At 38.9% G+C, this 23,778-nt stretch overlaps 1 protein-coding gene across 4 annotated transcripts in view; it reads right to left on the reverse strand.

The window, feature by feature from the left end:
- Positions 1-376: 376 nt before the first annotated feature.
- LOC309631946 (uncharacterized protein) overlaps positions 377-23,778 on the reverse strand; it is a 122,812-nt gene continuing 99,410 nt past the window's right edge. For 3 of the 4 annotated variants that reach the window (XR_014246656.1, XR_014246657.1, XR_014246658.1), the window contains one exon: positions 377-1,771. The gene's annotated coding sequence lies outside the window, so the exon portion shown is untranslated. The remainder of the gene's footprint in view (positions 1,772-23,778) is intronic. The other variant, XM_082398877.1, reaches the window with a different exon arrangement.

Raw genomic sequence — 23,778 nt, forward strand, 5'->3', positions numbered from 1 at the left:
GAGGGGAATGGGCCACGTGGCGTTGCCAAATCTGGCTCCCTGTGCACCAATGCCGAATAGCAATACGAAGACACAGAATTGGAAGATAAGAAATAGAGAGGCTTTTTATTTTCTTTGCCAGGCCAAGGGAAGACACAGTAGGCTAACGCCTCAAGAACTGTGCCTCCCTCCTTGGGGAATCGGAGAAGATTTTATACGTGGGGCTCGCAGTCTGCAGTCCGGGGGTATGTGATAAGGATCAAAGTAGTGAAGATCTTGCATTTCTTTTCTTCTGCAAATTCATGGCCAGAGCTGGCATCAGGCAGCTCAGCAACCCGGTCTGGTGTCCCTGAAGTTATCAGCTGTGACCTTCTTTCTGAAATAAAGAGTGCTACAAGGGAGTGTAGGGGGAGAAGAAATGCCAGGTTCAAAGGGTAATTCATATGGGGTCAGAGAGTAGTCAGCTTTGTGAAGGACAAGTCTAGCTACAAGTGTTTGTTAGTAGTAACAGCTGAAGAATAACCAAGATTGCTTAACTCTTTCAGGCCTGTTTATGTTGTTTCCCCAGCCTGTTCATTGTTTCCTTATTTTCCTTGTTTATCAGAAAAGTCTCATTTCTATTTTTGCTGCAACAGTAGTGCAGATAAATAAGTCTCCTGCACTCCAATTTAGGAATAGGTTACTGGTGAGATTGAGGGGTCTCCTCATTTAACTGGGGTCCTGGTTTTGGAGGGGTGGAGTGAGGTGGGTGCAGGTCAGTGAACCTACAGAATTGCTAACACAGGTTCTGGTATTTGTAGGCAGCTTGTCACTCCCCATGAGCATGGACTTGGATGACATGATCGATAACTTCCTGGCTGCCAGCCCCTGCTTCATCCTCAGTGGCCAGCACCATACCTGTCCTGAGAAAATCTACTAGAAGAAAAGATCTCTGTGCATAGGTAAAGCACATGTAGTATTAGCAATTTTGGTACCTTTATGGAAGAAGTGTATTCAGTCAACAAATTCATTCACTTATCCAATAAATATTTACTGAATGTTTAATGCCAACAGTTACTGTTTTAGGTCCTGGGATTACAGAGACAAACAGGACAGTCTCTGATCACATGCAGCTTCCTTTCTAGAGGAGAGAGATAAATAGTAAACATACCTGAAAACAAGCTAATGTAATATCTGGCCAGATAATGTTAAGCCATATGATGAAAACAAAGGAGGTGATCAGGATAGAGATGAGGGCAGGGTTGGCAGCGTTGGCAAGGAGGATGGAGAGGGAGGTGAGGCATGTGCATACCTAGAGAGACACATTCCAGCAGGTGAGAAGAGGCCTCCGTGGACCTTGAGGGTGGTTGAGTTGTTTTGTGTGTACATGGGGTGGGGGGAGGGGGAGGGGTGGAGAAGCAAGGAAAGATGGTGGCTCTTCTTGCTTGCTTGTCCTCTGGCACAAGACGCCGCAAATGCCTAAGCAACAATCAGAGCTTATCATTTAATGGCACTCTTGCTGCTTCCCCAAAAAAGTATCTTCATTATGATAGTTTCAAGATGAAATAATTTGTGCTTTCCTTTCCTTGGATGGAATGTCCCAGAATGCCCCAACCACTGGACCCCTAAAAACTTTACTGGTGTGGCATGCATCCTGAGTCTTGATGGGGTTTATTTCCCACCCTCTGGAGTACATGTTTCTTTCCAAGTTCTCCAATGTGCTAGCTATTTCTTGTTCAGACAGTCCCATTAGCATGCTTTCATTGGTATAGTGGATCAAGGTGGGATGTCCAGAGGTCCAGATATCTTTGAACTACAACAGAAAGAAAGACAGTTAACTGAGCCCTGGGGAAAATCTGTAAATGCATACTGTTGTGTGTTCTGTCTGAATACAAAATGTCTTTGATCCTCCTTATTGGTGGGAACAGAAAAAATCCATTTGCCAGCTAAACATAAATGCGAAGAACAATTATTGCAATAGACCATGGAATCTAAGCTGGATAAAGAGGGAATCAAGGACGAGGGGATGCTGACTGTCTAGGGAAGGTGGAGGTGATGGACAGTGAAGTGAGGTAAGATTAGTGGATCAGAGGTCTTAATGGAGCCAAAGAATTAATGAAGTATGAGTGTTAGAGGCAAGGGAAAGAGGTATTGGTCAGGATGCAATGCTGAAATTTGAGATTTAATGGTAGGAGATTTATTGGTAGTAACAGTAAAGAGAGGAAAAGTTCATAACAATTGAAGGGGGTCAACTAAATGAGATATCAGAGGCACCAAGAATTATATGGATGTTGGAAGTCTTGGAGAATGGTTACAGAAGGGGTGGTGAAAAGTGGAAGAGTGACCCTGGGGTCAGTAGAAGGGATAGTGGGGCTTACAGTTTGATGCCATGTACTTGAAAGTATCTGAGATGTTGAGAGAGTAAATAAACGAAAAGCTGCAATATCTTAGGAGGATATTCATCTCACTTTTAGGCTCAGTGGAATGAAGACTGGCAGAGGAAAAACAGCCCCCCTCTTAAGAGAGCTGCAGGGGAAGCATCATCCTCCAGGGGGCACTGGTTTTCACTTACAGCAAGTTCATGAACCCAACATTCAGAGAAGAGATGGAGGATAAAAGTACAAGGGATTCTGGCAATGAGGCTTGTTGGCAGTGGTCTGTTGATAGTGTTTAATAACCAGGCCTCTGGGGAGCGGGGAGCGGGGAAGGTCTGATTTGCAGTGATTGCCAGTTTCTGTGGAGTAAATCCTCCCCACACCCCTCAGTGCAGTCTATTTCAAACTGCCCAACCTCCAGGGCCAAGATCAGGGTGAGTCAAGGGAGGCACTCGCTCACAATTTAATGCAGAGCCAAAAAACTCAGTAATCACGATGAATAAGATTTTAAGACGATATTTTTTAAAGAAATAAATTTATTAAACAAACCAATGTGATGATTTCATATAGGGATAACAACATTGAAAGAATAACGGGGTGGGGAGTGCCTTGGGGCGGGGGAGGGACTCCTTGGATGTGAGGAGGCCCCACATTTCATTATAAATTTCGAGTACTCTGCGAAAATCCTGAAAGAAGCCTTGTCTGCTGCTGCAGGCATCATCAGTTTGCTCAGAATCAGGGCTTTGAATCACCAGTAGAATCACAAGACTTTGTCGAGAAATGGGAGCACGCTCCCGAGAAACTCACGGACTTTTGTTAAGAGAAAAGGAAAGCCCATTGTCAAAACAATTCGCCAAGCTTGAACATTTATGAGAGTGAATGAGTCATAAATCATTGTACATTTTTTAATATTATTTCTGAGAAAGAAATACATTTTCAATGCAATAAAAACCCACTACATGCACCATTAGGAGTGTATATATATATATATATTTTTTTTTTAGGAGTGTATATTTTTATGTGCATTCTTCCAGGGAGGACTTCCAATCTTTCTTTTAGATTCTCAAATGGGTTTCTGACCCCCCCAAAAGTTAAGATTATCAGAGGGCAGCCTCCATAAAATATAAATGACAAATATATACACTATAAACCCATCGACTGCAGCATGTCTACACACACATGCAACTTGTTTCATATATGTATATATGAAACTTCTTGGGGGAAAATGTTTTCTGAAACTTGTGATTCGTTCTGATGATGAATGCAGAAAAATCCCCAGCAAGTTTTATAGGAAGTAAAAGTATAGTTGAGAAAAGGCTCTAATTCCATGCTAACCAAGCAAAGGGAATTGAGTTTTCTAAGAGAACATTTCTCGGTAAACCTAACAACTAAGTAAAGGGTTATGTGTATACCATCCCTTCTTTGCCCCTTCTTCCCTTCTGCTGCCTGGATTGTGGATGTAATGCTGGAGCTCAGGCAGCCAGCTGGAATCATGAGACAGCATGGAAAAAGCCGCAGGATAGAAGGAGCCTAGATTCTTTTAATGATGCCGCTGCCATATCAGACCTGGAGTGCCTTCCTTCAATCTTCTTTTTCATGATAGAAAAATATAAACTTCCATCTTATTTATGCTACTGCTTGCCACAAACTCTGCACAGATGTTCCCACTTATGCATTGTAATCACCCCAAGAGGTAAGTATTGTTATACCAGTTTTATAGGTGAGGAAGCCAAGACCTACAGAGGCTGAGTAGGTGGCAGGTTGAGTTAGGCAGTCTGGCTTCAGAACCAGTGTTGTTACTCCGTGCCACGCATTATTCCAAGCCTGTTAATTTAAGTAGTCCCTACAGGAAACTTACAAGACGGTTACTATTATTCCCCCAATTTGTGAAAGAAGAAATTGAGGCACGGGAAAGTTAAAAGGTACCACAGATCATAGCGAGTAAGATGGAGCCAGGGTCTAAGGCAGGTATCTGACTCTGGGATTCATTGCTAACACTCTGCGATACAGCCTTTCTCAGAGGGCTGCTTTTGTCCAGTGAATAGGCATCAGTCATCTGGGTAAACCTGATTTAGGACCATGTGCCCAGAGTTGGCCTTGATTTAACTCTGGCATTGAAGAGGGATCAGCATTGTAGCATTGCCAATGCCCAAACTATATATAGACATTAATTTTAAAAAGGCAGAAACAAAAGCCAATATTTGCAAAAAATTCTCTTCAGTAGTCATTTAAAAAATCTCAAAGAGGGCTTCCCTGGTGGCGCAGTGGTTAAGAATCCACCTGCCAATGCAGGGGACACGGGTTCGAGCCCTGGTCTGGGAAGATCCCACATGCCACGGAGCAACTAAGCCTGTGCGCCACAACTACTGAGCCTGCGCTCTAGAGCCCATGAGCCACAACTACTGAGCCCGAGTGCCACAACTACTGAAGCCTGCGTGCCTAGAACCCGTGCTCTGCAACAAGAGAAGCAACCCAATGAGAAGCCTGCGCACCTCAACAAAGAGTAGCCCCCACTCACCGCAACTAGAGAAAAGCCTGCGTGCAGCAACAGAGACCCAACGCAGCCAAATAAATAAATAAATAAATAAATTTATAAAAAAATAAAAAATAAAAAATCTCAAAGAGAGCTATCCTTGCAGCAAAGCTTAGAAAGATATTTACCCAAATCATAATCTGATTTAATGCCCCCATATACGAAAGTTGTATTTGTCTATTTTAAGAGTATCAGAACTTGTTTGAGAAGCGAACACTTATCTGATGTTCAGAAAAATAGCATATTGTATGTTCCTAGCCTGGAAATCCCTGGGCAACCAAAAGTCAAAGTAATTGTCAACATGTATTAGTCACAGTCTATTGGAGTTTGAGGGCGACTGCTCTTCATTTCCTGAGCTGAGAATAAATTGAGCGATAGACACAAGAATACAGAAATCAAATATCAGCTTTGTTTCTGACAAGCCTGAGTTGGAGAATAGGGTTTGAACTTTGCAGCCAGGATCCATCATGTGCTCCATGCACCTGGATTCAATGTGTCCACCAGGGCCATGCAAAGCTGGACCACTGTGTCTCCCTTTCAGAGGTTAGTCATTTACCTGGTGGAAAATGCATGCAACCCAAAGACGGGCTTTCTTTCTCTGACACAGAGAGAGAGAGAGTGAGAGAGAGAGAGTGGGAGGGAAGATCTGGAAAAGGCTGTCCCAAGTATGCACAATTCAAATTCAGGAAAAGTCCTAGATTCACCGAATGTCACTCCACCACCCTTAGGGAAGAGTAAGTGAAGGGGCAGGTGAAAGGGAATGAATGTTGTCCTCTAAAGAGTTGCCGGAGAGCAGACTGTCCTACTTTATGGGGGCAACGTGGAATCTAGAGACATACAACCAAGAGGTCCTGCTAAGATGACTCGAGTGAAAGGCAATGCGCCAAGAGTTTTATATGATGAGGTGACAGGTAGTCTGACTCCAGAGGCCCCATACAGAAGCCCCACACTGCACGGGCAATTCCAGTGTGTGACGAGCAGTCACCAAGGGCCATCTTGGATCAGGGGACCCATCTCATCAAAGGAGTGTCACGTGCGAGTCATTGTTCAATCACAAGTATGCATCATTCTCTCCACCCTTAAAGTGGGTTCTAAAATGAAGGGGGGAGTGTGTGAAATCGCCTCCTCTGTGCAGCCTATTTACATTCAGGTTTTATTAATTCAGCCTGTAGGTAGGCATTAGTGCTACCTTACAGGTGAGGTCTTTAAGGCTCAGAGGGGTTAAGTGACCTGCCCCAGACTATACAGAGCTAAAAAGAGGATGAGGCCAGGATTGAATATTTTAGAAATGCCCTTCTCTTTGCCTCTAATCTCACTGCCAAGGAGAAAATGATCTTCCAAGAGCTTGAACCAGGTTGAGTATAACATTAGCTGATCTGTACCTTAAGATCTCTCAATAAGAGTGGTTATAAGATCTATAAATAAACAAGGATCATGGTGAGGGAGCTATGAATATGTGATGAGTTTAGAATTTTTTCCTTTTTCTGGCTCATCTAAGTGTTCAAAGCTAAAATCTCTTTCTCCTTCCTGTGAAATCTCATAACTATGTGATAGTCTTGAGTACCAGGTAGCAGAGATAATACATATCTGTCAGCCTACATCTCAACAATTGTTTCTTGTGGTAAAAGCTTGGGGGCCTTGTGTTTCACAGTTACAGGTTCTTGATGGTCCAAGAAGGGTTCAGGGTGAGAAGCTCTGTGGAGCTGGAAGAGGTGATAGTGACGGGTGACAGTGGAAGATGCATGCAGACGCCACTTGCCAGAACTTGGGTGTGAGCAGTTCTCTGAGTTTTCTTTATTTAAAAATATACACTTAGAGTAACATTAAAGTAACTAATGGTTTATTAATTTAATAAAGAGTTATACTTTTATAGGAAGAAGGAAGCACATGCATTGCCAGGATTTTTGCTAGAGATGGTTCATACGTTATTCTCTTTAATCCTCGCCAAGAACCAGCAAAAGTAGGCTGTAATCTCTCTCTTTCTCTCTCTCTTTTTGAGCTTTAGTACATGAAGATCCTTACACTCAAAAAGATTAACTAACCTAAGTACACAAGTCCAAAACCCAAACTCCTTTCAACATACAAGAATACATTCCAACAACTAATATTCTTAAAACACTATTGAGTTACAATGAGCAGTTCGCATACATTGTCCTCTTAAGTGTTCCCCAGACCCCTCTGAGCTACTTTTTGCTGTGCTCACTTTGCAGATGAAAAAGCCAAAGCTGAAAAAAGTTACTTCTTATAGCCAATAAATAGCAGAGTTGGAATTCAAATGCAGAATTCAAATGGCACACCATCTCAAACTCTGCCCAGGACACTGCCACTGAAATCTGAGACACATTCCTCTTCACCCACAGGAAGCCTTTCTATTTGCATAATGGCCTCACAGACAAAACAAAGCTTGCTGCCTAAAGACAGACTAGGGGGTTTGTGTGCTCAGACTTTGAAAACCTAAATCTAAAAGTTATGGCTAACACCATTATCTTTAAAACAAACAAACAAACAAACAAAAACCCTTAGGTATAATTATGGATGGCAGCTCCAGAGTGCATTGTTAAAGGAAACCTTTGGCATCCATCCCTGTATAAGTCAGTGTTCTCCTAAGAACAGAACCAATAGGATGTATATATTTCTCTCCATAGATAGATAGATAGACAGATAGATATACATTCTTTGTCTCTCTCTCTATATATATATATACACACACTCTCTGTTTCTCTCTCTATACATAAATATATAATAAATATATTACTATATATTATGTATTATCTCCTTTAATCCTCACAAGAACCTGCAAAATTAGGCTATGTCTCTCTCTCTTTTTGATCTTTATCAGGATCCTTTAGCAAGATCAATAGAGAGAATTTATATAGAGAGAGATCTCCTTTAACCCTCACAAGGATATCAATGTGTCTATATATCTACATGTATCTCTCTAGATAGATGGGGGGTAGATTTATTATAAGGATAAATGTGATTATGTGATTATGGAGGCTGCATGGAACTCCCAAGATCTGCAGTCAGCAAGATGGAGACTCAGGAGAGCTGGGGGTGTAGGTTCCAGTCAGAGTACAAGACTGGCAGCTCAGTGCCAGCAGTAAGGTAGGCAGAATTCCCTCTTACTCTGCCCTATTTTCTATTCAGGTCTTTAACTGATTGGACCAGGCTCACCCACATTGTGGAGGGCAATCTGCTTTCCTCAGTCTACCTATTCAAATGGAATCTCATCCAGAGACACCCTCACAGACACACCCAAACTAATGTTGACCACATGTCTGGGCACCCCGTGGCCAAGTCCAGTGAACACATAAAATTAACCATCACACTACCTAACCAATGACGTTGGCATTAAGAAAGATAACCGAGATCTTCCACCACATACACCTCATTGCTCTCCTATGAGAGGCAAGATAACTGGGCAAACATTATATTCGTAAAGTCTAGATGTTTGCACCAAGCCCATAACTTCTCTTTCTCTCCCACTCTTACTGTTTGTTCTCTTCACACATCTCCTATATTAAGCTGCTCCATAATTCCACTTGGCAACACTTGTCTGTCAACTGAAAGAAAAATGCACAACATAAAAACTGTGAGTTAAGTTTTATTTGGGGTCCTTACTGAGGAGTATAGCCCAGAGACAGCCTCTCAGATAGCCCTGAGGAACAGCTTGGAAGAGATAAGGGAGGAGCCAAGATAAATATGAATTTTTTTTTTTTTTTGCTGGAAAAAACATGTAGCCAAACATCAAAAATGCTACTGCTCATCGCAAAGAACAGACATCTCAAGTTAAGGATTTTAGTGCTTTTTTATGTATGGGAAGACGTAAGAATCTGAAATTTTTCCTTAGATGGGCATCTTAACTATCATTTGAAATTTGAAATTTGAAAGTTTTGAAATTTTTGAAATTTGAAAATTTTCCTTAGATATGCATCTTAACTATCTAAGGGTCGGTATATCCAAAGCACAAAATGCTTCCTGTTTTTCTTCATCCTGAATTCCTCTCAGGGCAACTACAGTGGCTAATGGCTTGAACCTTGTAGAACTGGAATTGCAGGCAACATTTTTTTTCTTTACATGTCCAACTGAAAATAAGTTGCACTGACAACAGAAGTTAGCAAAGTATGGAAGTGCAAGGGGCTGGGACGCAGAAGGCTTGAGTTTGGATTCCAGCTTTGCATCTTACTAACTAACATAAGATTGAACTATATAAATGTATAAATATTCAGCTTTTTAAAATACAGAAAATGTCAAGTTCATGTGGTTTAATGTAGTAATGATAGAGTAAGGGGGTGATACTTATTATCTCATGTAGCTCTCACAAAGCTATTGTGAAATAGGTTTCTCATCACCTGCATTTTACTGATGAAGAGAAAGCTTCAGAGGTTTGAGCAAGGCCACAAAGCTATTGTGTGACTGAACTGAGATTCTAACCAGGTCTCCCTGTTTCCAGAGCCAACACTCTTCTAGGCTTCACTTCTCATTTATAATGTGAGTCACGTAAGCATTCTAGGTCTCAGGCATCATCTCTTCTATTTATCCTATGCAAGAAGAAACTCGGGGTTTTCTTTTTTCCACCAGTATTAACAAAGGAGTAAAACCATAAAAATTGACAGAATTCATAAGTAATGGAATAAAGATTAAAGAAAAGTCAGGCAGACAACTAAAGAATAAAAATAAAGAGTAAAGTCTAGCTACATGCAATAAGCATAGGGTATTACTCGTGAAAGTAAAACGATTAATATAAACGTGGGATGCCTTCTGTACTCAAGAGTCATTAAGTTATAGTATTTCTCAGTGAAAAGAAGTGTCTCTTTATCAATGACTACAGGATATAAATTGTTATAAACAACACAGAGAAATAATGGATTCCTTTCTAGATTGTTATTTAGCTCTGCGTTTTACTCAGATTGCATGCTTTCTTGTCTATGTAGGAAATGGGGCTAAGGACAAAGCTTCCCCCTCTCACTCTCTTGAAGAAGGAATTTTGCAAAGCAATGGGTGTAACATAGATCCTCAGCCTCAATGGGGGACAGTATCCTTCCTGGAATGCAAGGCTTACATGATCCCAATGAAGGCCTGCCTCTGCCTAGGCCAGTCTATGTGGCCTTCCACTTGGGCTTGGCACTAACACTTCCCAATCCCTTGTCTGCCACAGCTGAGACAAAGCACCATAAAAAAATATATGTACTCCTCCCTTTGTACCCCTAGACCCTCTTCCAGGGCTGCCCAACGTGGCAGCTGCACTAAGCAGATGATACTTGATACACATATTGGCAAGGGGGTCTAGGGGTTGTGTGTCATAAGTACTAGAGATAGGACCCAGGAAGGCAGGCAAGCGTTCCCAAAGATGGTGGGGGAAATGAGAGACATGGAAAAACATTTTTTTTTTCACAGTAAGAAACACCATGATCAGCCTGTGAAGGCCGCTTTTGCCTGACATGCCTTCCTAACCCCAGGCAACTCTCTGGAGGGAAAGGGCAGAGAGCCATTCATGGGTCTCAAACCACATAAAATGGAATCTGCTTTCCATCCTGGATCAATTCCTAACATCCAGGATCAACTGTCTATAGGTGGGAGATAGTTATTCTTTAGGTGAAAAAACAGAGTAATCATTAATAATATCTATTTTTAAATAAGATTCTATTTGTCTCCTGCCTGGAAACCAGAAGCAAGAGAAACACAGCTTTGACAGGGAGTCGTTCTCATGGAACTTAGACTTGAACTTCTTGGATGTTCTTATTCTTTTTCCATTTCTCTCATGCATCTGCTCACTCTGTAATGCAATAAGGAAACCACCACAGGGGTTAAAAATACAGCAAAACAATAGAAGTGTGCAAAGTGGCAGGCTTACGTCAAGCTAAATTAAACCAAACCAAGTCAAGTTAATGCAGTTCAACCAATGTGTGTTGAACGGTGCACCAACCACCTGCTTAAAGCAAATGTACAGAACTAACTGTGAGATGGCGGGGCAAGGGCAGTAGGGATGCACAGGAGGGGGGATGGGAAAGTTTTCACAGAGGGGGTCCTATTTGTACTAGGTAAGTTGGGCAACATGATACAGAGGGTTTGGAAAGGGCATTCTAAGAAGTGGTTACCTTGACATGAAAGAAGATGCTGAGTCCAGGAAATGGCAAGTATCTTGGCATCAGTGGTCAGGAAGGCATTGGGGAAAGAGAAGGGACAGAGAATGTGGCCAGAAAGGTAGACTGGTCCAGACTGCATAGGTCTTGAGTGCCAAGCAAAGGAGCTTTAACTTCGTCTTGTGGGTGTGCACTATTATGGGAATTGTCTCAGAAAATCAGAGTGTGTACATTGCTAAGCAGTGATTAAACTGCTATCAGCAATGCTGCCTTGAGGAAACAACCATGGAATTTTCACCAAGGAATTGGATGGTTCTGTTTACTCAGCACTGATTGGTGTGAGTGGACATACCATTGGTTATTATAAGTGTCATTCTTTTGTTTGAATGTTAGGGTTATTTCTTTGTTAACGTCTCTCAATGTTTTCTTAGTAGCTAACAATTTATAAAATTCTTGCCTAACTTAGCTATGCCAAGGGAATTCAAAAGAAAGTATATTTTTGTTCTTTATTGGCTGGAATTGTAAACTGTACTCAGGGAAATCTGGACATGGTGGTGACAAAGACATTAAATATTAGAACTCATGGAGGAAGGAGAAACTTTGGGGACTGAATCAGGCTGCTTGGTCAGTGTCTCCTCCCTACCTAGAGTTTTCATTCATTCATTCATTCACTAAATAATATTTATAAATATATTTCTTTTTATAACGTGTATTATTTATACATATAATACATATTCAAAATACAAAATTTATTTAAAATATTTATATACTAGGCATCCTCTTCTCCACAAAAATTTTGTGGTCCTCTGTTTTCTTTTAATGAGAATCACACTGAGAACTGAAACCATCTATAACACACAGCTACTGTCTATGTCTACATTAACATGAATTTACTTTATTCATCAGCCTACTCTTCCAGGAGATTCTTGCCCAGGAAAATTAAAATTGAAGATAACATTATTGCTCATGTCAGGACAATAAAAGACCCATCAACTCTTAATTAATACACAACATTAAATGACAGTTTATACCCTGAAAATCTTTAAATCCTATCCTCAAAATCTTTACCTTCCTGGATCCACCAATTCTAGTCTGTTACATCCTGATTCTTCCCCAATTCTAATCAAGCTCCACCTCTGCCCCCTCCTCCTTCAAAAGACCAGACTTCAAAAGTCTCAATAAGGGACTTCCCTGGTGGTCCAGTGGTTAAGAATCAGTCTTGCAATGCAGGGGATGCCGGTTCGAACTAAGATCCCACATGCCATGGGGCAACTAAGCCTGCGCACCACAACTAGAGAGCCCATGTGCCACAACTACAGAGCCCACGTGCTCTGGAGCCAGCATGACAACTAGAGCCAAAACGAAAGATCCCACATGCCGCAATTAAGACCCGACGCAGCCAAAAAATAAACAAATAAATATATTTTTTAAAAAATCTCAATAAATATTCCAACTGTGCCTGTCCCCCCTGAGATGCTAATGAGACTCCATAGAGGCGGCATTCTCCCTTACCTCGGTCAGGTCGGCATCCTCTTATCAGCAGGGTGTTTTGGTCTTATTTTGGGGACCTAGCATTCCAAAGAAGCCTTTCTCTTAAATTAGTAGAAATATGAAGGTTTGAGCTGGAAAAGTGTATGTGGGAAAAGGTTTTAAGCGATTGAACTGATTGATGTGCAGCCTTGCCTAGAAATCAGATCGCAATAGTAGGAAGAATCAGATGACTAGGTAAAAAAAAGAATTTGAGAGATGCATGGAAATTGTTCGCAACAAATGAGAAGAAGCAAAATGAGTGTAGGAAGTTAGATCCTTTTGGGAAATGATTAGACAACTTCATCTTTTACTAAACAAATATTGTGACTATCATCTAATTATTAAGAATAAACTGTGGACTAGGCCATAAACTTGGATTGTTTTGAGAATAATCTAAATATTATAGCAGTATTAAAAAGTAGAGAAATGGAATTTGTCTTGTTATTGGGCTTTTGTAATATGGTACCACGAAAGTAAATATTTAGACTGGTCAGTTTAATACTTTCAGTGGAAATAAGCTTTTATTGTTTGTAAATTAGCACAACATTTTCATCCCAATCTGCCAGAGGTTTAACACATAATGTGTAAGTACATGTTTTTGCAAATTTATAAAAATATAAATTTTGTCATGCATAAACAAGTGCATTCTCATAAATATGATCTGAAAATTTTTAGTGTTGTGGAAACATGTTAAGTTTAAATTTAGTTTAAAAATTTTAGTACAAGATGGAGTGTTCTTCAGTTGTAATTTAACTTTGTATTTATCCCAACATGTTCACAGAATAATTGTAATAAAGTTTATGTGGAACTGAAGAAACAGGGAAAATTACTTGTGAATTGAAAATCCACTTTGCTTTTAGATTTGTGAATCAAGAAATTACTTTTTGGACAACTTCAAATTTAAATTTCCTCATAAATGTGTCAACTTTGACATGACCCAGTTGTAACATTTTTTTCAAGATAGTTTCTCTACAGGTGAATCATTTGAATTTATAATAGCCAATGATATGATGCTGTCAAGAGGATTGAACTTCTCCTGGTTGAAGGTTGATACATCTCGATTGTGGCAAAATCAATCAATCAATCAATCAATAAACAATCCTTTTATATTTTGATGAATTCACATGTGGATGCTTTCTTCCAAAGTATTGATAGAATCCTCTCAGTCCTGCACTGAAAGAGGAGAGCCTGGCTTATTCATGTATTATTATTTGTTCGATAAAGTGGGTTGATGTTATTAGACAATAAAAGGGTTAAAATGTGGCTGGTATGTGTAAGATGTTTTTAGGGGGTTCATGAGGCCAAAACTATTTCATAGTACTTCTAAGACAGCATTTTCCTTTTTGACTGTCATTCTCTTACAAGCATACAGTGGAGTTTCCAGAGGCTACATGGCATGCAATATTGCAACAGAGTTAAATGCAGAAGATATGAGAATTTGGCTGTCTTCTCTTAAACCACACATTAAAGAGTTCGTAAAAATACAAAATAATGCCAGTCTTCTCACTCAATTTTTGTATTTGAAAATAGTCATTTTTGCCTAAAAATATGTTATTTGTATAATATGTAATGGTTTTATTATTGTTATTTTTTAATGAACTAATACATCAAGATTTCTTAATTTTCTCAGTTTTAATTTCTAACATAGCAAATATTAGTTAATATAGCACACATTAAACTAAAGCCCTTCAGGGTCCTCAATAATTTTTAAGCGTATAAAGGGGTCCTGAAACCAAAAAGTTTGAGAACTACAGCCACAAAGTTCTACTACTGTTCCCCATTCAATGAGGAATCATTTCCGGCATCCCACACAGTTGGCCACCCAACCCAAGAAAAGATGATGAGTTCAGAAGTTTGGGAGGTAGCTTGCCAGTTTGTCGGACAATCATAACGTCATAATGTCTCTATTTTGTGCCCCATTGAACTCCTGGAAACATCTTCTTTTTGGTCTTAGTGCTTGCAGTCATAAAAGTTTCATATTGTACGATAGTTCTTCAATTTCTGAAGACAGTATCATCTCTTGTGCAGTTTATTCTCCAAGCATATTATTCCTATTTCTTTTGTGTATTCTCTGTCTGACATGATTTCTAACCTTCTCATCAGCACACTTCAGTTTTTCATGGTCTCAGCACACATAGGAAGAAAAGAGAATTTCTCTGGAACGGGATCTTACCAGAGCCAAGTGTAATGAGGCAATAGCTTTCTTGATTGGTCATTCTATTTTTTTATACTATTATTTTTCTTACTGAATTGCTGGTAGCCAATCCTTATCTCTTTTTATTATGAAATTCTCCAAGAATTAGGTCCCTCCATCTCTCCTATTCTGTGTTTGCACAATAGAGTCTTTAAACCCTAACCCTGATTCAAACATCATTGTGTTGGGTTTGGTCCCAAATTTTAGCATAGCACATTTTTTACCTTCCCTTAGATGAAAAATGGCAAAACTTTATTCCATTATTAATCTTCTTCCATTCTTGGAATAAGGAATTGGAATATGACATTTTAAAGCAAGTAAACTAGCAAAAAACTGATGTTGTATTAGAAATAGAATAGTTAAATAATACTGATAATTATGACCTACCTATTCAGTGTCCGTGGAAAGGGTAAAAACTGGAGTGGGGAGCGGTTTCACATCTTTTTAGGATTTCCCGAAATAATCTTATCTTTTAGGCAAATTGCCTGAAATGACTGTACCAGGAAAAAGTCTGTTACTGGCTTTTATCTCCAAAGAGAATGTTAAACAAATCATCTTACTTCACCCTCCTTCCTAGATCTAATTTTAAGCACTGAATGTACTGTGTATTTATAGTTATCTTGACCCCCAGATGAATTTGTCTAACAGGAATTATTAAATTAACCTTTGAATCTCATTGGCTTTGTTGTGGGGCAAGTGGAAGTTATTTGGCACTCACCTGTCAAAGGCAAAGTGTACAAACCCTTCAGAGTGTCTCGCAAGGGCCAGGTAGGAGAGCATAACCCTGTCTGTTCCATTCAGATGACTTTAATAACTCAACTTAATAACTCAAGCTTTTAAGTTGAAAATCCAAAATCAATATCTATAGTATCAACTTAAAGAAAAATGCACAACATGAGAGTTGTGAGTTTAAGTTTTATTCAGGGACTTACTGAGGACTATAGCCCAGGAGACAGCTTCTAGTAGCTCTGAGGGAACTGCTTCAAAGAGGCAGGGGAGAAGTCAGTTTATATATAAATTTTTTTGGCTAGGAAATACATGCAGTCAAGTATACATCTTGGTAAAAGATGACTGCTAATCACAAAGAACAGATATCTCAAGTTAAGGATTTTAGTGCTTTTCTATGTATAGGAAGATGCAAGAATCTGGGGTCATTGAAATTCTTCCTGAGATACATCCAAATAAGGGCCTGTTTATCCAAAGCACAGGGACCCTCATCCAGTGTTTCTTCCTCTCAGGGTGCACTGTCTGGAAATTGCAGTGGGTTACAATTTAACCCTTGTAGAACTGGTGGGTTAAAGCTGGCATGTTTTAACTGATGGGTTAAAACAACACTCTTTGGTTGTTTTTTTTTTTGTTCACAATAGTAACATTCAATATAACTTTTAACAAAGGCTAGCTAGTGTGCTATACTCTTCACATTTGGATAAATTGCTCTGAAGAATAATCTCAAATTAAAACTAATGTTGGTAAATTTCAGTGACCATGAAACCTTTTTTAAAAGTTGCATTGAGGGCCTTCCCTGGTGGTCCAGTGGTTAAGAATCCACCTTCCAATGCAGGGACATGGGTTCAATCTCTGGTGGGGGAACTAAGATCCCACATGCCCCAGGGCAACTAAGCCTGTGTGCCGCAACTAGAGAGAAGCCTGTGGCTGCAAAGAAGATCCCGCCTGCCGCAGCTAAGACCCAATGCAGCCAAAAAAAAAAAAAACGGAAAAACTTGCATTGAGACTGTGTAGGTTAAAAATGTATACTTTAAATCCTAAAGCTACCACTAAAAAATAAAACAGAGTTTTAACTAATAGTCTCACAAAAGAGATAGACTGAAATCATAAAAGATACTCAGTTCATCTAAAAGATGCAGAAAAAGAAAAAAGAGAACAAAGAACAGCTGAAACAAAGAGACAATAAATAGCAATGTAACAGATTTAAACCTAACTACCTCAATAATCACATTAAATGAAAATGGTCTAAACACCCCTATTAAAAGGCAAAGATCATCAGATTGGATAAAAAGCACAATACAGCTATATGCTGTTTATAAGAAGCATTTTAATTATAAGGAAGCAATTAGGTGAAAAGAAAAAGGGTGAGAATTATATTCCATGCTAACACTAATCAAAAGAAAGCTTGAGGGACTATATTAACATCAAACAAACTTACCTTCAGAGCAGATGATATTTCATGGATAAAGAAGGTTATTTCATAATGATAAAGAGGTCAATTAATCAGGAAGGTATAACAACACTGAACTTTTATGTACCCAATAATAGACCTTTAAAATATGTGCAGCAAAAACTGATAGAACTGAAAAGAAAAGTAAACAAATCTGCAACTATTAGAGATTTCAATATTCCTTTTGTAATAACTGATAGAACAAGTAGTCAGAAAATCAGTAAGGATATATAAAACTTGAACAACACGATCAACTTGATCAAATAAAAATTTATAGAATACCCCACCCAACAACAGGAGAATATATATTCTTTTAAAATGCATATGGAATATTTACCAAGATAAACAGTAATCTTGTCCATAAAACAGGTCTCAATAAATTTAGAAGTATTCAAGTCATACAAAGTATGTTCTATGACCAAACCAGAATTAAGCAGGCTCATGAAAAGATGCTCAACATTGCTGCTCATCAGGGAAATGCAAACAAAAACCACAATGAGATATCACCTCACACCTGTCAGAATGGCTATCATCAAAAAGGATGCAAATAATAAATGTTGGTGAGGATGTGGAGAAAAGGGAGCTCTCCTACATTGTTGGTGGGAATGCAGCTACTGTGGAAAAAAGTATGGAGGTTTCTCAACAAAACTAAAAATAGTAACTACCATATGCCCCAGCAATTCTACTCCTGAGCATATATCCAAAAGAAACAAAAACACCAATTCGAAAAAATACATGTACCCCAATGTTCATAGCAGCAGTATTTACAATTGCCATGGTATGGAAGCAACATAAATGTCCTTCAACACATGAATGGATAAAGAAGATATGGCCTATATATACAATGGAATATTACTCAGCCATAAAAAGGAATGAAAATTTGTCATTTGCAGCAACATGGATGAACCTGGAGGGTATTATGCTAAGTGAAATAAGTCAGACAGAGAAAGACAAATATCAGATGGTATCACTTATATGTGGAATCTTAAAAATACAAAAAACTAGTGAATAAAACAAAAAAGTGCACTCACAGATATAGAGAACAAACTAGTGGTTACCAGTGGGGCAAGGGGAGGGGGAGGGACAACATAGGTGTAGGGGGAAAAAGGGTTATTATGGGATTTTATGGAATCATGTATGTGAAACTTTTGAAAATTGTGAAGCACTATAGAATTTAAAGAATCTTTCATTCAATTAAAAAAAATTTTTAAATTAAAAAAAACCCTCACAACATAACCAGTCCCGCAAACCTATAGTAGATGCCATAATATTGTATTATTTGTCAGTTAAAATATACTTATATTCCATCTGATACAGACACAAAGGTGATGTATTATTTAACTGGCAAAATACATCCCATGAGCGTGCAGAAAGAAAGGAAGGAAGGAAGGAAAGAGAGAGAGGGGGAGAAAAAGAAAGAAAGAAAGAAGAAAGGAAGGAAGGAAAGAACGGAGGGAGGGAGGGAGGAAGGAAGAAAGAAAGGAAGAAAGAAAACAGAAATATCTCTGGAGAAACCTCAAATAAATATTTGGAAACTAAATAATGCATTTCTAAATAACTCATGGGTTAAAGAAGAAATCAAAGGTAAATTAGAAGGTATTTAGAACTGAATGAAAATGAAAACATACCATACTAAAATTTATAGGATCCTGTTAAAGCAGTACTTAGGAAGGAAATTTAAAAGGCTAATACCTATATTAAACAGAATAAAGGTTTCAAACTAATAAACTTAATTTCTACCATGTAAAACTAGGGGAAAAAACAAACCCTGAAACTTGAGGTGAGAAGAAAGTAAATAATAAAGGTCAGAGCAGAAATAAATTAAATGGATTACAGAAAAATAATAGAGAAAATCAATGAATCCAAAATATGTTTTTTTTTAACGTAGATCAATAAGATTGCTTAATCTCTAGCCAGATTAATCAGGTTTAAAAAAAGAGAGAGAGAGAGAAGACACAGATTACCAATATCAGGAAGGAGAGATGTGATACCACCACACATTCTACAGATATTAAAAGGTAATAGTGTATTATGAACAATATTTTGACAATAAATACGATGATTTAGATAAAATGAACAAATTCTGAAAAAGGAGCAAACTCTCAAATCTCACACAAGAAGATATAGTTACCTGAATAGCCCCATATTTATTAAGGAAATTGAATCTACCTCTCTCTGCCAAAAAACCCTCCAGGTCCATTGATGAATTTCACCAAACATTTAAGGAAAAAATAATATCCACTTTACACAAATTCATTCAGAAAACTGAAGAAGAGAATACTTCCCAACTCATTTTATGAAGCCAGCTTTATTTTGATACCAAAACTAGTCAAAGATATTACAGGAAAAAAAAAAAAAAAACTACAGACCAATATTGCTCAAGATAATGGATACAAAAATTCTGAACAAAATTGTAACAAATAAAATTCAACAATACATAAAAAGGATAAAACCCCATGACCAAATTGGGTTATACCAGGACTGCAAAGTTGCTTTAGCATTTGAAAATCAGTTAACTTACCACATCAATAAACTAAAAAAGAAATAAATACACAATCGTATCAATAGTCTTAGGAAACACATTTGAAAAAATCCAACATCCATTCCTGAATAAAACTATCAGCAAACTAACAAAAATATGAATGACTTAGGGACCAAACTGACAAAAGATGTACAAGATACAAACTGAAAATGACAGAACATTGCTCAGAGAAATTAAAGAAGTTCTAAATAAATGGAGAGATAAACTATATCCATTGGTTAGAAGACTCATAAACTGTATCCATTGGTTAGAAGACTCATATTCTGAAGATATCATTTCTCCTCAAATTGATGTCTGGGTTTAATACAATGTCAATCAAAATCCCATCAGGTTTTTTGACAAACTGATAGAAATTTACAAACTGAGTCTCACATTCACATGGAAGGACATAGAATGGCCAAACAGCTTTGAAAAAGAATAAAGTTGGAGGATTAACATTAACTGGTTTTAAGACTTATTACACAGTAATTAAGATAGTGTGGTACACACCAGTCGTAATGGCCATCACACATATGTATGTATAACTGAATCATTTTCCTATGTATATTCTTTTTTTTTTAAATTTTATTATTTATTTATTTATTTATTTATTTTTGGCTGTGTTGGGTCTTCGCCTCTGTGCGAGGGCTCTCTCCAATTGCGGCAAGCGGGGGCCACTCTTCATCGCGGTGCGCGGGCCTCTCACTATCGTGGCCTCTCTTGTTGCGGAGCACAGGCTCCAGACGCGCAGGCTCAGCAGTTGTGGCTCATGGGCCTAGCTGTTCTGTGGCATGTGGGATCGTCCCAGACCAGGGCTCGAACCCGTGTCGCCTGCATCGGCAGGCAGACTCTCAACCACTGCACCACCAGGGAAGCCCCTCCTATGTATATTCTTAATGACACTTTTCATAGAGTCCCCTGAGGGCATCTCACTGCTCACTGCTGATGTATCAATGTCCTTGGGGAGTTTGCCATCTCCTAAGGGTCCCAAAGCTGCCAGTTCTCAGGGAGCCAGCGTGAAACTGGGTTCCACACTGAAGTGGGGAGGAAGTTCTCTGCCCACTTTGTCTTGTACTTTGCCACTTGGGTGCTGAAGCACCACTGTTTGAGCCCTAAGTCTTACAAAGTTTCTCACCAAAGCAACTTCTTCAATGTTTACATCTAACCTCTTCCTCCAAAGGAGCTCAAACCAACCCCACATGACAGGAGGCAGTAGGGAAGGAGCTGGGGTGGTGAGGACATGGGGCAATGCCTTACTCCCCTTTTTTTTTTTTTTTAAGTAAAGAAAAGGATGGAATTTAATCTTATTTTTAAATTTTTTTTATACAGCAGGTTCTTATTAGTAATCAATTTTATACACATCACTGTATACATGTCAATCCCAATCGCCCAATTCAGCACACCACCATCCCCACTCCCCCCGCCGTTTTCCCTGCTTGGTGTCCATACGTTTGTTCTCTACATCTGTGTCTCAATTTCTGCTCTGCAAACTGGTTCATCTGTACCATTTTTCTAGGTTCCATATATATGCGTTAATATACGATATTTGTTTTTCTCTTTCTGACTTACTTCACTCTGTATGACAGTCTATAGATCCATCCACGGCTCAACAAATGACCCAATTTCGTTCCTTTTTATGGCTGAGTAATATTCCATTGTATATATGTACCACAACTTCTTTATCCATTCGTCTGTTGATGGGCATTTAGGTTGCTTCCATGACCTGGCTATTGTAAATAGTGCTGCAATGAACATTGGGGTGCATGTTTCTTTTTGAATTATGGTTTTCTCTGGATATATGCCCAGTAGTGGGATTGCTGGGTCATGTGGTAATTCTATTTTTAGTTCTTTAAGGAACCTCCATACTGTTCTCCATAGTGGCTGTATCAATTTACATTCCCACCAACAGTGCAAGAGGGCTCCCTTTTCTCCACACCCTCTCCAGCATTTGTTGTTTGTAGATTTTCTGATGATGCTCATTCTAACTGGTGTGAGGTGATACCTCACTGTAGTTTTGATTTGCATTTCTCTAATAATTAGTGATGTTGAACAGCTTTTCATGTGCTTCTTGGCCATCTGTATGTCTTCTTTGGAGAAATGTCTATTTAGGTCTTCTGCCCATTTTTGGATTGGGTTGTTTGTTTTCTTAATATTGAGCTGCATGAGCTGTTTATATATTTTGGAGATTAATCCTTTGTCCGTTGATTCATTTGCAAATATTTTCTCCCATTCTGAAGGTTGTCTTTTCGTCTTGTTTATGGTTTCCTTTGCTGTGCAAAAGCTTTGAAGTTTCATTAGGTCCCATTTGTTTATTTTTGTTTTTATTTCCATTACTCTAGGAGGTGGATCGAAAAATCTCTTGCTGTGATTTATGTCAAAGAGTGTTCTTCCTATGTTTTCCTCTAAGAGTTTTATAGTGTCTGGTCTTACATTTAGGTCTCTAATCCATTTTGAGTTTATTTTTGTGTATGGTGTTAGGGAGTGTTCTAATTTCATTCTTTTACATGTAGCTGTCCAGTTTTCCCAGCACCTTGAAGTGCTTGAAGAGACTGTCTTTTCTCCATTGTATATCCTTGCCTCCTTTGTCATAGATTAGTTGACCATAGGTGTGTGAATTTATCTCTGGGCTTTCTATCCTTTTCCATTGATCTATATTTCTGTTTTTGTGCCAGTACCACATTGTCTTGATTACTGTAGCTTTGTACTATAGTCTGAAGTCAGGGAGTCTGATTCCTCCAGCTCCGTTTTTTTCCTTCAAGGCTGCTTTGGCTATTTGGGGTCTTTTGTGTCTCCATACAAATTTTAAGACTTTTTGTTCTAGTTCTGTAAAAAATGCCATTGGCACTTTGATAGGGATTGCATTGAATCTGTAGATTGCTTTGGGTAGTATAGTCATTTTCACAATATTGATTCTTCCAATCCAAGAACATTTATTTACATGACACTGCAAGATATGAAATTCCTCACAGAAATAAGAAACCCATTGAGAGGAGAAGCTTCATACAGTATGTACAGTTTGGAACTGTTCAAGTAGAGTTTCATTGTAAAAAGTGCTACAGTAACAAACTGCATTTAAAAAGAGTTCTTAGTAGAGAAACAGTGAGACAAACTTATACCAAACATAGTACACAACAAACAACTTTATGCCTCAGATGTGCAATCTAAAAGTTGAAGGTCCCAGCAGTGCCATTCTGAACTTGGAATGTAATACTCTCTCAGCAATAGCCCATGAAAAACAACTTTCCTGATCCCCAGACAAAATAAGTAAACCCTACTCTCCTCTTCCTTCAACTCAAAACAGAAAGTCATTTACTCTTATAATTGTTTAAATTTGCCTAATAATCTTAGGGTTTGTTTAAGCTCTTGATTTGCCTTGGTAAACTATCATACATATTATATGCCTGGCTGGGCTTTTGGAAGCATGCTCCCTGAATAATACAATATCTATTTCTTTCTCCTTTTATTTTCACACCCAAATATTCTCTGAGGGTCATAGATTTGTTGTTCAGGTGTGCTTTTTCCTTCTTTAGTGCAGTGTTATCTTTCTATTAAGTGTGCTTTCTTACAAGAACACACATCCTTCATTATCAAATTCCAATTTATTTGTATTAAAGTACCTAGTTCTCATTCCTATGTTTACTCCACGCAATATTATTTTGGGGGCATCTGTGGTCCTAAGTAGGGTGGCTAATTCATCTTGGTTTACCTGGGACTTTCCCGATTTTAAAACTGAAAGTCCTGGGACTTCCCTGGTGGTGCAGTGGTTAAGAATCTGCCTGCCAATGCAGGGGACACAGGTTCGATCCCTGGTCCGGGAAGATCCCACATGCCGTGGAGCAACTAAGCCTGTGCACCACAACTACTGAGCCTGCGCTCTAGAGCCTTCGAGCCGCAACTACTGAGCCCTTGAGCCACAACTACTCAGCCCGCCTGCCACAACTACTGAAGCCCACATGCCTAGAGCCTATGCTCCGCAACAAGAGAAGCCACCGCAATGAGAAGCCCGTGCACCGCAACGAAGAGCAGCCCCAGCTCACCGCAACTAGAGAAAGCCTGCGCGCAGCAACAAAGATCCAATGCAGCCAAAAATAAATAAATAAATAAAATTTAAAAAAAAAAACAAAAAACCCTGAATGTCCTGTGATCAGGAACTCTCCATGGTCCCAGGCAGAGATAGTTTGGACACCTTAATAAGAATTATTCCTGACAAGTGACCTTATCATATTTATTTAAGAAGTTTAAGCTCACCTTTCCTTTGCTGCCTCTTGCCATGTTTTTTTCATTGGATCCAATTTTACTGAGTTTCCTTCCTTTCCAAACTCTAAGCATCATAATCCATTAGAGTTGGAAGGAAACAGATATTGTCCGGTCAAACTCATTGAGCTACAGATGATCAAACTAAGCCTAG

The sequence above is a fragment of the Balaenoptera borealis genome (genome assembly GCF_965194805.1).
Source record: "Balaenoptera borealis genome assembly, chromosome: 7".
NCBI lineage: Eukaryota > Metazoa > Chordata > Mammalia > Artiodactyla > Balaenopteridae > Balaenoptera > Balaenoptera borealis.